The 15,928-nt window shown below is 38.1% G+C and overlaps 3 long non-coding RNA genes across 3 annotated transcripts; all 3 read right to left on the bottom strand.

The window, feature by feature from the left end:
• Nucleotides 1–1,300: 1,300 nt before the first annotated feature.
• Nucleotides 1,301–1,905, bottom strand: LOC120440140. Its single transcript, XR_005613008.1, has 3 exons — nt 1,848–1,905; nt 1,541–1,763; nt 1,301–1,448 (listed from the first exon to the last, which is right to left on the bottom strand). It is a non-coding gene; the product is annotated as an uncharacterized LOC120440140 (long non-coding RNA).
• A 2,123-nt stretch (nt 1,906–4,028) lies between these two features.
• Nucleotides 4,029–10,596, bottom strand: LOC120440368. Its single transcript, XR_005613194.1, has 3 exons — nt 10,276–10,596; nt 4,173–4,271; nt 4,029–4,042 (listed from the first exon to the last, which is right to left on the bottom strand). It is a non-coding gene; the product is annotated as an uncharacterized LOC120440368 (long non-coding RNA).
• Nucleotides 10,597–11,712: 1,116 nt separating this feature from the next.
• LOC120440175 lies at nt 11,713–14,868 on the bottom strand. The gene is made up of 3 exons (XR_005613041.1): nt 14,836–14,868; nt 13,648–13,674; nt 11,713–12,413 (listed from the first exon to the last, which is right to left on the bottom strand). It is a non-coding gene; the product is annotated as an uncharacterized LOC120440175 (long non-coding RNA).
• Nucleotides 14,869–15,928: the final 1,060 nt, after the last annotated feature.

Here is a 15,928-nt window from a genome sequence, read left to right as displayed (position 1 = left end):
TGTTAGAATTGTGAACATATCCTTGTTTGCCATGTTTATGTTTATGGCCCTAAGATGCGCAAACACATGATAGGCTATTAACTATAAAAATATACACATATAAACAGCAAGTGAGAGACAAAATATATCCTCTGATTTGCTGGAATTTTGTGTAAATACCATTTGGCAAGGATAAACAACATGTTCCAATGCCACGTTAAAATTTTCACAAGCTTCATTTTTTCAATTAGTTTACAGTTTCCTGATTTTATGATAAATATGGTACCAATCTACAAAATACTGTCGAAATGAAGTCCACATTGTGATATATTTGAGGTGTAGAGAGTCACACAGCTGAACAATCGATGTGCATATTTAAAGAAACAGGGATCAAATAAAGAACATTGTTGTGAAATATATTACAGTGAAAAATAATCACTGCCCTGCGTTAGAGAGTGACTTATGATGAGGTATTAATTGGGTTAACTTTACCTCTAACAGCTTTTCACATAGTGCTGTGACCAGGATGAAATCCATCATAAAGTAACTGTAAACAGTAGAACCATTAGCATGAATGTTATGGTTCTACTCTGATCAAAACAAAAGTCAGCTGTGTGACCTGATATAAAATGATAAAGAGGAACACATATAAATGGATGTGACCTTTATGAACTTTTCAAAATGACTTTATATGTCTGACCCATTATCTATATATATTAGAGCAGATGTGGAAAACCACTGTTAGACCTAGTCTATACTAATGTAGTTACTGACACCCCATACTAAGGCAGGATTCATACAAACACACATTATTTATTCTCTTAAACATTTTCTTTTTTCACATTTTGAGATTGTGTAATTTCTATAAAGAATATGTGTAATGGTTCAATAGATATAGTTATTTAAATGTCCATAATAATCACATGATCATTTTTGTACATCCTACAATTCCAAGATTTAGAGCTGTGTGTTTGTATGAATTCAGCTTGCTATACTTATAGACTTAGATATATTAATCCACTATTTACCCAAACAAATTACATTGTTTGGGTAAATAGATTCGGTTTGTCCTACAAAATAATTATTCAACAATAAAAAAACCACAAAAAAACATCTGCACATTAATCCAGAGTTCAGTTTCATATGTCTGATATTGTTTGTTAAATCTGGTGACACAAACACAGTCAAAAATTCCTTGCTAGTGTGACATGTGGTCCTTTTTGCCTTTGACCAATGATATGCTGGTTACTTGGACCAGTTTAGTATTTGCTGTCACAGAGGAATGTTAACCATAAATCAAAAAGACAAAACTGAAAAAATATGTTAATTGCAAACATGTTTTTGCTTAGTAAAAGGACTGAAATTACATGGAAACTGTCACCTTAAAGCCTCATTGTAAATGTCATCACAAACAGATGTTTTACACACAGCTAACAAAGTTCCACCACATCCGATCACTGCATATAAATCTAAAAGAAAACAAACAAACAAAAAATAAAAATAAAAAAATTAACAAAAGGAAGACTTTTGATTTAATAACTAAGCTTAAAATAAGTGTTACCTTTGAATATTTGTGGGAAAAATCTGATACTACCCCAAGAATTCAAAGCCACACTGGAAACGATGACAGGCTTGCAGCCCTCTGTCTTCCTGGAGTGAGGTGCCTGCTCAGTAGCAGTGAGTTGACAGAAGTCGGTGTCTGTAACAGTGGTCAAACACTGATACTCTGTCCACTTGCGTAGAGTCTAAGAAGCTGGAATGCAGCCACACTGTACGAGCTTGTTCTAAAAATACAGAAAAGGAACATTTTATTTGTGTTAAGGCCTAAAAACTACAAATAAGTTATAAAATGGACAATTTTGAAATACCTTAGGTGCTGCAGGCCACATAACCAGAATCCAGAGCAATCTCACACTCACATGATGGTGAGGAAAGACTTGAGCTCTGCAATGAGGTTTGAATGTCTCAGTTGGGACACTGAAGAACTTAGAAGACAGCAATACCTGCACAGAGAGACAGAGTAGAAAAAGCATAGATTTTTAATCCATAATGTGAATTAAAACTCAAAAAGTGTCAACAAGTATAATCATTTGTGTGTAATTCTTTATGCAATAAACAGGATTTAAATTAATTAAATGAATTAAAAGCAATGACATTTTTATCAAAGATAAAGAATTGTACCTCTCTCTGCTCTGAGGATCACTGAGCATCTCTGACAGGAAATACAGTTTCCTCAGTATGAGTCATCATTGATGGTCTCAGAGGTGTGTAGTGTGGCAGCATGATGATGGTCTCCAGATCAGGCAGGAGGTCAGGTGATGGGTGTGTCATCTTCTCCATTGAAGACACACTGGTAAGGCAGTTCATGAAACAGCAGTCTCCTTGTGGCATGTAGTTATCTGTGCAGTCCAGCACTGATGGATCAGGTTTGGCTCAGCAGTTCATGAAGATGGTGTTAAGATGTTGTTGTTTCAGCTGAGGATGGTGAAGCTTGAAGGTTTTCCCACAAAGGAAACAGGACTGTGTGCCCTGTCTGAAACAATACATCTACAAAACATAAAGTGCTTTTAACACCACCCACCCATCTCAGCCCCCAAGTGTGTATGTAATGCTGGTATGGGGTGTCAGTTACTAAATCTAATTAGTGCGTCAGAAAGCGGGGCTACACCTAAAGCCCCGCTTTCTGATGTCTTTGTTTATTAGCAGCTTTTTCCAGCTGCTCAGAGAATTCTGACTTGGCCTTTATCCACCCAAACCCAAACCCACCCGGATAAAGGCCAAGTCAGAAAATGGATGCAGAAACTTTCCATGTACTTCTAAATCAGATTTAATATATATTCTGTAAGCTGTAAAATGTTTTTCTCTACATAATGTATCATTATAGACATCTCTGGTAGCCTAAAGATAGTTTAAAACTTTTAATATTTTTTTACCTGTAAAACATGATTAGCAAAAACTCATTCATCCCAAAAACATTTGATTCTACAAAATTTACTATAATCAAGAAAATATAATTGTCTGTATTTATTCATGTGACCCATAATAAATACCTGCATTTATCTGGGATTTATTTATTTACTATTTCATATTTGAAAGCCCTTGGAGGGGAAGCTCTCGTTTGTTGAGATACATACGTCAGAGTAAAAAAAGTATCCAAAAAGGAGATGACAATTAACATCCATGAAAAAATGCATTAGTAGATTTAGTCATTTAAAACATGAGAATAAAAAATAAGTTATGTCCGTTTAATACTTTTTGCAGCATTTTTCAGATCTGAGGTTCATGATAACAGAAAGCAGATCTCCCGGCTCTGCATGAAGTACAGCCATGATTTGGTGAAATGATTAATAACATTGCAATAAGAAAGGGTCTTCTTACAGACAGAGTAGGGAAGACACGTTTTTCAATGAAAATCTTTTCATGCTCTACAAACAATAAACTCTGTAACAAACATGATCTGTAATTGTTTCAAAACTCACCAGATGACTTCATGATTGGCTGGAGGACAGGACACAAAATACAGGGTTGTGGTAACTGTAATATGTTCTCAGGACACCTGAATAGAGACTTTGCTGTGGCTGAGAAATAAAAATGAGGTCAAGCAGGGTGTTCTTGTCTGTCGTGGCAGAAGTGATCAGCTGTGAATACCCTCTCGACTGAAACTGCTCCAGAATCTGTTTTCTTCCACTCTGTAACTGGTTCTCATTAAAATCTCCACACACAATTATTGGGTGACAGTCCATTATTTCAAGTGAATCTAAAAGACTTACCAGGTTTTGCATGAACGGTGCCAAACTGTAGTCAGGAGGTCTGTACACAACCGCAATGAGCGCAGGGAATGGAGCCTGAACCTTCAACACTAAGAACTCAAGATCAGTGACATTATGCAGATACTGTTTTACCTGAACCTGAAAATGATTCCTCAAATACACAACAACTCCACCACCACTTCTGCTGGCCATGTGAGGAAAGTTTGTGTAGGACACATGTCTGTTGCGTTTGAACATGGTGTAGCCGTCCAAATGAAGACTGTCTGCAACAAAGGAGCCTTGGAGGTGAGACTCTGTGAGACACAAAACATCTGCTAAACACATTTCATGATGACTCTTGATGTCACTGATGTGAGATGGCAAACCCTCTGTATTGTGATGGATCAGTGTAAGAGTGTCAGGTCTGCTGGCTGTTTCTCTGACCTGAAGAAGAGGCATCATTTCCTCAACGCTGGCTTGTCTCATGGTTTGGAGCGCTGCAGTTACCTCAGGATTGGCATAAATCCTTTTCTCATCCAAGTCCTGCAAATAGAGTCCACTGAGAGACGTCACCCTGCTGAGAGCAACATAAGCCATACCTGGTTCAAAATGTGTTCTTCATTGAAACTACAGCTGTCTGTGTTGTAAGACCCTGGGTTTTGTGAATTGTGCAGGCGAATGCTAGCTTTACAGGAAACTGTCTGCGTACCGCTCCTTTAAACTTCAGACTCTCCTCTGCTCTCTCAATGTAAACCAGATCATCAGATGCTGCATTAGCACTGCGGTTGTGTCTCATAGGCTGCCGGTTGTCCATTCTGAGCCCCAGTTTAATTATGTGTCCATCATTTTCAGATCTCACCACCTTTATCAGTATACCAAAAGCACCGTTGACCAAACCGTTTAGTGTGTCCAAGTTTCTGGTCAGCATCACTCGGGCTCCTTCAGCAACGTTCAGGGTGTCGGGTAAATCATTTCGCCCACCTGTAAATGGTTTGTCTCTTCGTGCCATTCTGCCTGTACATTTATCCTTCTGGAAATCGTCTGCATTGATGATTATAATGTTTGAATGAAGCTTCTTGAGCGTATCTGTGTTGTGGGATTCAACATTCTTGTTGGTGGCATAGATGTGTAAGACCTCGATTGGACATTCTTCTGGTGCAGTCACAGCCTGTGACAACAAATCTCTGTCGCACTGAGAAAGCTCATCTGTCTTTTCTTTGACTCTAATCCTGTTCAGCATCTCTGCAAAGGCCACATCATCTTTCTGACGCATGATCTCGGTTAGAGTTATCATCTGAAAATGTTCCTGCCATAGGTCAATCTGTTCTGGATCATAAACACAGAGAGGTTTAGACTGTCGCACTGGTGGCAGCTGGTAAAAATCTCCAACAGCTAAAACTGACATTCCACCAAAAGGTCTCTGAGTGCCTTTGATTTGTTTCAGTCTTGCATCCACATAAGCAAAAAGGGTTTTGAAACCATTGAAATCTCATCAATAACAATAATTTCAGCATTTATAAGCTCACATCTGACTTCATCCAGTTGGTTACCAAGTCCTTGAATGGGTGGTTTCAGACTCCTGGGTAGTTTGAGTAGGGAATGTAACGTAGAGCCATTGATAGAAAAAGCTGCTGTCCCGGTAAATGACGTCAGTAAAACAGTTGGATTTGATATGTCAGCTTCTTCTGCATTAGAAGGCAGTCTGCTCAGGATCTTTGATGCTTCAGAGTGAATACATTTAATCAGATGTGACTTTCCAGTTCCTGCACCACCGTTGATATAGAAGAAAAATGGATCTGGGTTCAAACCACAAACTCGCTGAATACACCAGTCTCTAATGGCATAGAACACGAGGCCTGCTTCTGGTTCAGATTCTGATACATTACACGTACCACAGCTGGATCGACTGCAGGTTGTTCTCTGATGGCTCTGATCTCTGTTACAGCATCAGACTGACGACTGTAGTCGGGGACATTCTCCTGTTCGTTCTCATCATCAGAATGTCTCTCAGGAAGATTCTCATCACATTGCAGCCTCACAACTTCAGATTCAGGAGCAAGATTACACCATTCATCAATCACAACATCCCTATTTTGTTCAAACTCTTCCAGTGCACTCTCAATATCCTCAGAGTTCTTCTCATACTTGTCTTTATTTCTCTTCACAACCCTTTTCACAGACTCACTGTGGTCTGAACATGGAAGTCGTACAAAACCTGAGTTGTAGAAGGACTGATAGGTTTGGAATCCTTGTGGTTTCAGTTCCTGCTCTGATCTGTGTGGAAGGTAAAGTCTCAACAGTCGTCCATAATATTGCTCAGGATCTTTTTCCTGTGAACAGTGGTAATACCTGATTATAGCTGGTTTATCATTCTTTCGCCTTTGTACAAATCCAAGCTGGTTTAGAAGAGGAAGCACATCTTTTCCTTCATTTGGACCACTCACCAACCGGCACAAGGCAGCAAAATCAGCCAGCGACATTTCCTCATATTCTGGTGTCTCAGGTCTGCATTTGTATTTATCAGCCAAACTTGTCATCCAAATATTACAACTGTCATGTGTTGTGGTTTCCAGGTAGCTCATTGGGCGACTCATTTTTACCGGGTTATCATCTGTTGGTACAAATACAACACTGCGGGAACATTTTTTCATTTTTAGGCCACAGACACGAGTCACACACTCCTGTGCGCTGATTTCTCTCTTTTTTGAATAAGCCTGCATCACAGCTCTCATTTCATCACATTCATTGACCGTGTTCTTATCAGAGTTGTCAATAACTGTCTTTAGGTATTCAGAAAGGCCAGATTCTTTCTTCGTTATATATTTACAGAGGTATTCTATACATGAATAGGCATTCAAAATTAATGAGACATCTAAATTAGAGTTCCAGGCTTCAAGCAGGTCTGGGTTGTAATTGTTGATCCAACACTCATTTGGGTCACGTTTCAGAATAAGAGCTGTTTTCTTGTTTATGTCTTGGAGGCATTGTTCATACTCATTCAATGTCAAGTTGCATCGTGACAGAATCTGGTCTATGGTGAGGGAAGCAGCTTCAGGTTCCTTCAGCAGGTTCAACAAAGGTCTGAGCTTGGCTTTTGCAGCTTCAGTGTCTGAATCCTCATCCTGTCTCACAATCATTGTTCTTGTGGATGGTGGTTTTGGAAACCCAAATCTACAACCAGAGTTCACACTCTTAAAGCATGTCTTTGTGTGGTTTTTGCTGTGCTTTTGCAGTTCAGCGACTTTTTTGTGCAGTTCAGGCTGTTTTTCTGGATCAGGGAGTTGAGCTGAGATGTATCTGTCCACAAAGTCACAGACAGTTTGGTCATCATCCACATCTACTTCTACCTTTTCTCGAATCCACAGCAACATGTGTATATGCGGACTACCTCTGTGCTGGAACTCAACTCTGTAAAAGTAATCAATGATTTCACCAAGGGGCTGTGCAGGAGAAAAAGCAAATCTCTGAACAAAGCCTCAACACGCTTATCAAACATTCGCATGGTGGTTACTGGATTTGATCTTAGAATTTCACACTTTTCTGACCAGTCCAGGGCTTCAAATCAACCTCTTCACCTTGCTGTCTCTTTATTGCTTGAATCACTTCAGGCCATCTCATCTCAGCAGCAGAGAAAGTGACAAAGAACTGAGGTGTTCCTATTTGACGGACCATACTGAATAGATCTTTGGTAGTTTTCTGCCAGTAAGCTGGAGTTCCTCTGAGTGGCTGCATAAATCTGATTGCATCTTTATTTCTTACCAGCTTCTCTACTTCTGTCTTACTTTGTAGCATTCCTGATGTGATTTTGCGTCCATCTTTGGTCATAGTTTTACCTTTCCTTAGCTGTATTGTCATGCTGGAATTAGCCAGGTGTATTTCAGTGACAAACTGTGAGAAAAACAGGTAATTTGTATCTTTAGCAAATCTTGCATCAATGTTGAAAAGCCTTGACTTGAAGTAAGCACTTGGTGTGAGTTTAAGACGTCTCTTTTCATCCAGTGTATTCTGACCAGTAGGAAACTGCACAGGAAATGCCATGGCTTCCAAATGAGGAGTTCTGAAGAAGCTAACAGGATTGTTTCTTTCTGCAGGAGCCACACAATATGTGTTATCAGTGAAAGAGAGAATCTCTTCTGAAATGTCTACAGGCTGCAGGCAACTTTCTAGAGCAAAACCTCCATTGTTCAAATCACTTTCTGGTTCCTCTGGATTTTGTTCTTCTGGTTGTTCATCACAGGATTGCATATTAATATCTTGTTCACTTTCAGACTCACTTTCACACAAAAGGGCATCTTTTTCATAGTTGTCAATTTCCATTAAATCTGCTTCATCATAATCATCACTTGCCATGCTGGCTTCATCACTGCTGTCATCATCAGGTAACGTGGGATCACAAAGCAATGCATCATCTCTGATAACAATATCTGTGTACTGTGGATGAATCTGTTTGAGCTTACGCAGGGCTTGGATCAGTTTAGACCAGGTGACAGTCTGGAACAGCTGATGGCCTTTGTAGCACAGTCGTCTTTTCAGCTTGATCCTCATTATCTGTGATTGGTTCCTGAGCCTAGGTAAACAGTCAACTGTTTGTTGGACCTCAGATGGTACACACACCACATTACCACGTATGAGTCTCTGTCTGCCCTTTGGAAGAGGAATAATCTTAGCAAATGGTATGCATTTGGCAATCAGATGTCTCTCCAGAATGTTGAGATCACACAGTTCAGCTGGAATATCCTGCAGTTCTAAACCATTGACAGCAGCAAGCCTTGGCATGCGTCCACTTTTGAGGGAACTGTGACACGTGTGACAGATATACTCCTTTTTTCTCTCAACAGGAAAGCTGCAGTTATTATTACATGCTTCATCACACATATGAACAAATTTACCAGTTAGACACTGCTGAGCTACAGTTGGGTGTTTTGAGTAATTTTCTCTTTTGCAGATTTTCACCTGATTAGGAAAAGAAGCTTTTAGACAAACAGTACAAACATAAGATGGTGCTGACTTAATGTTTGATCTGAAACGAGATATGGCCTCATTCATTAAACTGTTATCTGGATTAGACTGTAAACTTTCAGCTGGTCGATGCATCTGACGATATTTTCTTTTTATATTCATTGCACATCTGATATTATGCATCTGTCTAAAAGAAAAAACGTTCCAATATTTTACTCTCATTCGTTCTCTCATATTCTCTTTGTGTTGTTGCTGAAATTGTCTCTCTTCTCCATAACGTTTAGTGCTGTAAGATAGTTTTTTCTTTTTAAATTCTTCACTTTCTTGATATAGTTTATATACATAGGACCTCATGCAGGCTTTATGTTTCTCTCTGAATTCAACAGAACTTCCATATGTTCTTCTTATACGTTCTTTCTGCTTTTCTCGGAATATAGAAGACTCTCTATATGTTCTTCTTAAACGTTCTTTCTGCTTTTCTCGGAATATAGAAGACTCTCTATATGTTCTTCTTATACGTTCTTTCTGCTTTTCTCGGAATATAGAAGACTCTCTATATGTTCTCCTTAAACGTTCTTTCTGCTTTTCTCGGAATATAGAAGACTCTTTATATGTTCTCCTTATATGTTCTTTCTGCTTTTCTCGGATTATAGGATTGTCTTTGTATGTCCTTATGACACGTTCCTTTTTTCTCTCTAATTTTAGCACTTTCTCTATACAGCCTTTTCATTTGCTCCTTCTGTTTTCCTTAAAATCATCTCTTTCTTTATAGATCTTTCTCAAATGTTCTGTCTGTTTCTCTCTATATGTAGCATTTAGTTTATACAGATTATTTTTGTACACTCTCTTCTTCTGTCTGTGATCTGGATCATTAGACTTTGTACTGGAATTTCTTTTCTTTGCCCTAAAGCTTTCATCACAACTGTACATCTCCCTTTCCTTCCTTTTCTGATTTTCCTTTCTTTGTGGTAATTTCTGTTGGGCCAGTGACCTTCTCCTCATTTTTGTGCTTCCTGTTTATTACGTTTCAAAATTTTATGTGGCAGTTCCTGTATTGTCTTAGTTGAACAGGAGACAGTGTTTGAATCATTCTGAGGAACAGCATCTGATATTACCTGAGTTTCTCTCACAGAAGATGCAGAGGTTTCTTTCTGTAAATAATCAGACGGATGATTGTTGTTTTCAGTAGCAGCTGTCTCATCTGAATAATCCACTCTGGATGATGTCACTTCAGTGATTACAGTCTCCGTAACAGTTTTCCGTGTCTGCTCAGTGGTTGTTTGGGAATTTAATTCTTGGACAGGTTCATTTAAAGCTACAGCTGGAACACTTGCAGCGGTTTGTCTGTATTCGGTGGTTTGATTAGCATCTCTTTGGTCAGCAGCGTTTTCACTGTGAAACTCGACAGGTTGTAGCTCATAAGTGCAGGTTGGTGCGATGCTAAACATTCGGTACAAGCGTTTGATCCTGTCAGTCATGTCGTTAAGACGTGTGAATTTTAACATAACTGCAGTTCCACCACTTACAGCTAGCGACAATGGCATTCCTGTAGACTTACGTGAGTGAGGGTCAAAATATGCGTATTCACCTGAAGTCAGCCTGCAAACTGCAATGACGTTTCCTCCCATGACTAGCAAAGCATAGCGAACCGCTGAAACCAAACACTGTAGTCCCTGTTCAAGGCTCGGAAGATGATCTGTACCATCAAATGCGCCGTAAAGAGCAAACTGAGACATGTCCACTTGATACTTGTGTGTGCGGCTGGTGACCACTGAGGGAAGCTCATCGCAGGCTAGAAACACGCTGTTCACAAACCTCTTTCTGGCATCTGAATGCATGGCATGGCCTTTGTCCAACACACGGTTAAGATCTGCTCTCGTAATGAATTCATCCTCGTGTAAGAATGACAGGAAAACCAAACTGTTCGCCATGCATTGCTGATTCCGGTACTTTCCATACTTAGCAGAGGCCTGGCTTCGGGACGCACAGATGCTACTCACTCGTGGACGACTTTCACTGTTTGTAACCTGTACATGAGACGGTCCTGGAGCTTCTCCATCATACTGCGTTTGCACAGTTACCTGGGTTTCAGTCTGGATTACCTGCTGTACTTTAGCATCTGGCACACATGCTGAGCGAACACCTCTCTTTACCACATCTGCATAAGACACTGCGGCTGTCTGAGCACTGCTCTGCACTTCTGGACTGGGAATAGTTGTAACGGACACCTTTACCTGCTCACCGGTAGAGAAACATTTACCTGTTCTCGCTGCTTTTGCCATCTAAGCTTCTGGGACTGTGACCTTTGACCTTTTCTTGGCATTTTGTTGAAGTACAAACTGGAACTTATATGTATACACAAATGTAAACAAAAGTCAACTTGTAAACACTGAAAAACTAATGACTTTAATGACTATTAAAATCAGAGATTTATCAGAATTAATATAAAAAGCTGACTTAAATACAAACTCAATATAAAAGTTATTTAAAGTTCTTTGAAAACACTTTGGTCTGTTTTATTGTAACTTTTTTCAAAAACTGTATATTATTACTTCTATTTTTCTTTAACCAGACTGGATAACAAATAGGTCTATACTTCTGTAATGTAATATGCAGAATAAATCTCAACAATCAATCAACAGGCTATAATAAAACTCTTAACTTTTAAGTAGACTGTGTAAATCTTTCAGATATTTAAAATTTAAAGCAAATATGAGCTGTGATGGTGTGGTGATCAGATGACAGGCGATGGGGATTCTTCAGCTGGATGTTCTGCAGCAGTCAGGAAACAGGAAGTCTGGGTCCTCAGGGCAGCCTCTAGATGACAACTGTAACTGAACACTTACACTGAGTGACAAAAAGGGTTTGTCCTTAAATAATACTAGTATAAACTTGTAGTCAAATGTTATAACCAATGAAACAGACTTGAAAAATGTATTTGAATCAAATTTAATATTTATGTGAATATAACAGTCTGAATTACAAAATAACCAGATTATCTTACTACAAATATATCTCAAAAAGGTGTATATAAGTTTATATAATTTATCAAATTGCACTTGTAAGCCAAACTATCAGTGTTTATTTCAAAGTGTAATGCCAAGTTAAAACTACAAATGTAGGGCTGTATAAGTAGTTTCTACTATAAGTTCTACTGTACTGCAATTCTACTACTGTATATTCAACTTTCTAATTGTTATTTTCCAGCAAAATGAATGGAGAGAGTTTAATGACAGGAAAGGAGGAGCAGTGAGAGCAGAGATCTCTCAGAATTCTGAATACAGATTGACAAAGTTCTGGTAACTTCAATTGCCAAAAACTTGGATTTTTCAAAACTTGGATTTTTCAAAACTTGGATTTTTCAAAACTTGGATTTTTCAAAACTTGGATTTTTCAAAACTGGGATTTCTGAAAACTGGGATTTCTGAAGACTGGGATTTCTGAAGACTGGGATTTCTGAAAACTGGGATTTCTGAAAACTGGGATTTCTGAAAACGAGATAGAGTGCTTGGGATAGATTGATACAAGATAGAATGGCTGTCAAATTAGATAGAGCAGTTGGGATAGATTGATACAAGATAGAATGGCTGTCAAATTAGATAGAGCAGTTGGGATAGATTGATACAAGATAGAATGGCTGTCAAATTAGATAGAGTTGGGAGAGTGATAGGATAGACAGAATTGCTTGATAATGATAGAGGGAGAGGGTTTTCTGCAGCAGGTCACCTGTAAGACACAAAAGGACTGGAATTAGTCATGTTTCCAATATGCTTGGATTTACCATATTCTTCAGAGTATATGGCACACCTAAAATCCTGTCATTTTCTCAAAAATATACAATGTGCCTAGTGTATTGATTCTGGTTATGCTTACTGACCTCAAACTGGATTTCTGTGGTACACAGCGATCCAAATTCTGTCAAATATTTTAGTAAGACTTTGGTAAGCTACAAAGCTGTGCCGCTTGATGTATTGTCGAGCATGGCTACCATAGTCAGCACCCTCAGTGAGAGTAATTCGTACTGTGCTTCAACATAATATGGTGTGTGTGTGTGTGTGTGTATAAGGGCCTGGCACCTGTTGAGAGCCATGCTTATGAAGCAGAGTTCAAACTGATCAATCCACATTCATCAATACAAAATCCTGAAAAGTGAGTGAATTGTTCTGTATTTTATGTCTTACAACTGAACAATGTTGAGAGTTATTGTAAATGAGTTGAATAAAGTTTGACTTATCTGTTTTGTTTGACTTAATGTGCCTTATAATTTAGTGCGCCTTACAGTCCGAAAAATACAGAACATGTATATCATTACACACTGAAGAGTTGTACAGTACATTATTAGATTCAACTGAATGAAAATGTTTAACATAATGATGGAACATTTCTAAGGACATTTTTCATTCTATTAACACAATAAAACAAACAGAGTCTGTAAACCAAGATGTGGTGCTATAGTAACTTACTGTAAACATAATATGGTCAAGCTAAACCCACACAATGAAGTTAGAGCAGACAGTTTCAGACCACCTGCTTTAAACACTTCACATGCACTCAACTCAAACTTATGACACATCACATGTTCCTAAATGCCCAAAGGTCTCAAATTCCCATTTCTGTGTGTACTTACCTGGTACAACAGTATATCATAATGTCTGGGGAGCCGTTAACATAAAAGTAAAAAATAATTTACTCAGTATGACTTTTGGCAAAATGCAAAATTATATGGGGCATGTTTAATACACACTCCCTCAATCTACAATAAATCAGCATGGCCGACATTAGGGCCTAATTAAAAATGTAGTATGATGATGAGAGAGAATCTGTAAGTCTGGAAATGTTTACATAGACTTTTCTAGGATTTGATGATTGCCAAGAGCTGTGCTGACTCACAGCACTAAACTGAATCTCCTATAATGAGAAACATTTCCCAGCACTGCACCTCAGACAAACCTTTACTTACCAGACTTGAGACGATCAGATCAGCAGTCTAGAGAAAGGAAACAATACATCAGATCACTGTTTGATGATTCAGACTGTTGAGCCTCTTCACACACAATCCAATTTACTAAGACATAAATTAAGGCTTTATGAGCTTACTGTAGTGTAAAGAGGAGATAAATGAACTGCAGCGTCTCAAATGGCATGTGTAATAAAAGCATTCATTACTACAGAAATGCAAAGAATATCCACCAATATTTGTTGGCACAAGTGCAGGATATACCAAATATTTCCTACACAGAAGCTTTGTGGCTTCAACATTTTCTACCACAAGTCAGTGCTAATAAAGTGTGAAAACCAAAACTTGTAAGATACAAAGTAATTATATAAATCAGAAGCAACAGAAAACCTCATGTCTGACATGAATATGTAAATCTTAAAATACATGTAAATATTAACATGTTACAATAGCAGAGGTGCACCATGTTTTGTAATTAAAATTAAATGTCTTAAAATATTACACTACAAAGTCCTTTCATTGTACCCGTTGCTAGGAATATTTATGAATTTTGCAGTGTACCTTTCTGGCAACCTTTCTAATTAATTTTAAAACACATTATATTCACTAAATAAGTAATAAACCAATTGGACACACTGGCTGTAATGTACCTAACAATGTCCACTCACACCTCTGGTTCTCTTCGTTTTTATTATTGCTTAACTGTTAAAGCTATTACTTATACCGAGTGAGGCAAAATACTTCTACAGTGTTCTGACTTTAATGTAATACATCAGCAGAATTTGAGAGACAATATAAATCAATACCTGTGCAGCTCTTAAGTGTTTGAGCAACCACTTATACTGACTCTCCTAAAACACTTTAATTGTTTTGTCTGCTACTTAAATCCACAAACATAAGGAGAAAATGAACCACCGTATAAAGACATCTGACATTTAACTATGTTTGGATTTGATAAGCCATAAGAAATTTAAATCATACATAAATGGGCTATTAAACTTCAGGGACATTTTCAGGGACAGTCAGAGGCCTGTGTGTGGGGCTTTGCTGCTACAGGTCACAAATCCTGTGTTTTTGCCAATCAGTAAATGGAAACATATCACAAAAAGTCAAACTACTGTATGCAAGTCGTCAAACGTGCTACGCAATGCCAGGTTCATACTGCTTCAGTTACAATCACTGTTTACTTACCAGCAAAGGCAAAACCAAAGATCTCTTTCACTCTGTGTAACAAAAAGACAAAGCACAAAAATACAAATTGTGACATCACAATTTAAAAGCATGAACAATCATAAATGAAAGCTTGGGTGATATATTTGTAGGCTTCAACATTTGAGTTGGTCTGCATTCAAATTCTTCCCAAAATATATTATCACCTGCACACAGTGTCATTTAGTTTTATTTAATATGCTGTTGTTTTAAATATCTACATATCATATTAATATTAATGGTGCACTGCTGCATTTTATTTATTTGAAGGTGGCCTTTTTATATGTTATCAATTTTTCACAAAGTGAGAAGTTAAACAGAGCTGCAGGTGTAGGTAGGTTTTACTTAAAACCAACCAACCTGCACAAACAAGTGTTTGTTAAATACTTCTTAAAATTTAACTAAAAACTAAAATTGATTAATTAAAAAAACTTCTTGTTAAGAAATTTTATTATTCTTATATTATGTGTTTTATCCTCATTCTCTCTCTTCCTTCTGTTAATTAACCCACAACACAGACACACCCGCACAGGCACGTGACTCTTTTTTCTCCCGGCCTTCAGTCAGAGGCCGTAAAATGGCTCCTTTGAAGTCGACCCTGCTGCTTCAGCAGCTAATCAGTGGTTCTAAAATGGCGGCTCATTACCTTATAACCTAAAGAATGAGGCCGTTTTAACTGACTGATTTGTGAAGAGGAGAACTAACTTCAGATTCCCTAAGAGACTCAGAAACACTAACACACCGAATGAACCAAATACAACACAATAACTGTATTAAACAATTAAATGAACCATATGAATTTCACACTAGGCCTACAGGAGCTAGGCTAGGCGTTAGCGCTTAGGTTGTTAGGGCTAGCATACCAAACACTCCTTTTAAATACTAAAATTACAACGTTTCACTCAAAAGCAGCCATTGTGTTACTTTAACATGACTTATACGTCGACTGGCTTTATAAGTCACTAACAACAACTCGGTAAATCACTCAAACAGCTTATACACATTTATTTCAGAGAAGAGAGCCAGAGAAGCAGCGCTTACCGGTAGCGATCAGGCAGAGAGTGGGCGGAGATTC

The sequence above is a fragment of the Oreochromis aureus genome, linkage group 5 (genome assembly GCF_013358895.1).
Source record: "Oreochromis aureus strain Israel breed Guangdong linkage group 5, ZZ_aureus, whole genome shotgun sequence".
Taxonomy (NCBI): domain Eukaryota; kingdom Metazoa; phylum Chordata; class Actinopteri; order Cichliformes; family Cichlidae; genus Oreochromis; species Oreochromis aureus.
This window is presented reverse-complemented; position numbering and strand designations above follow the sequence as displayed.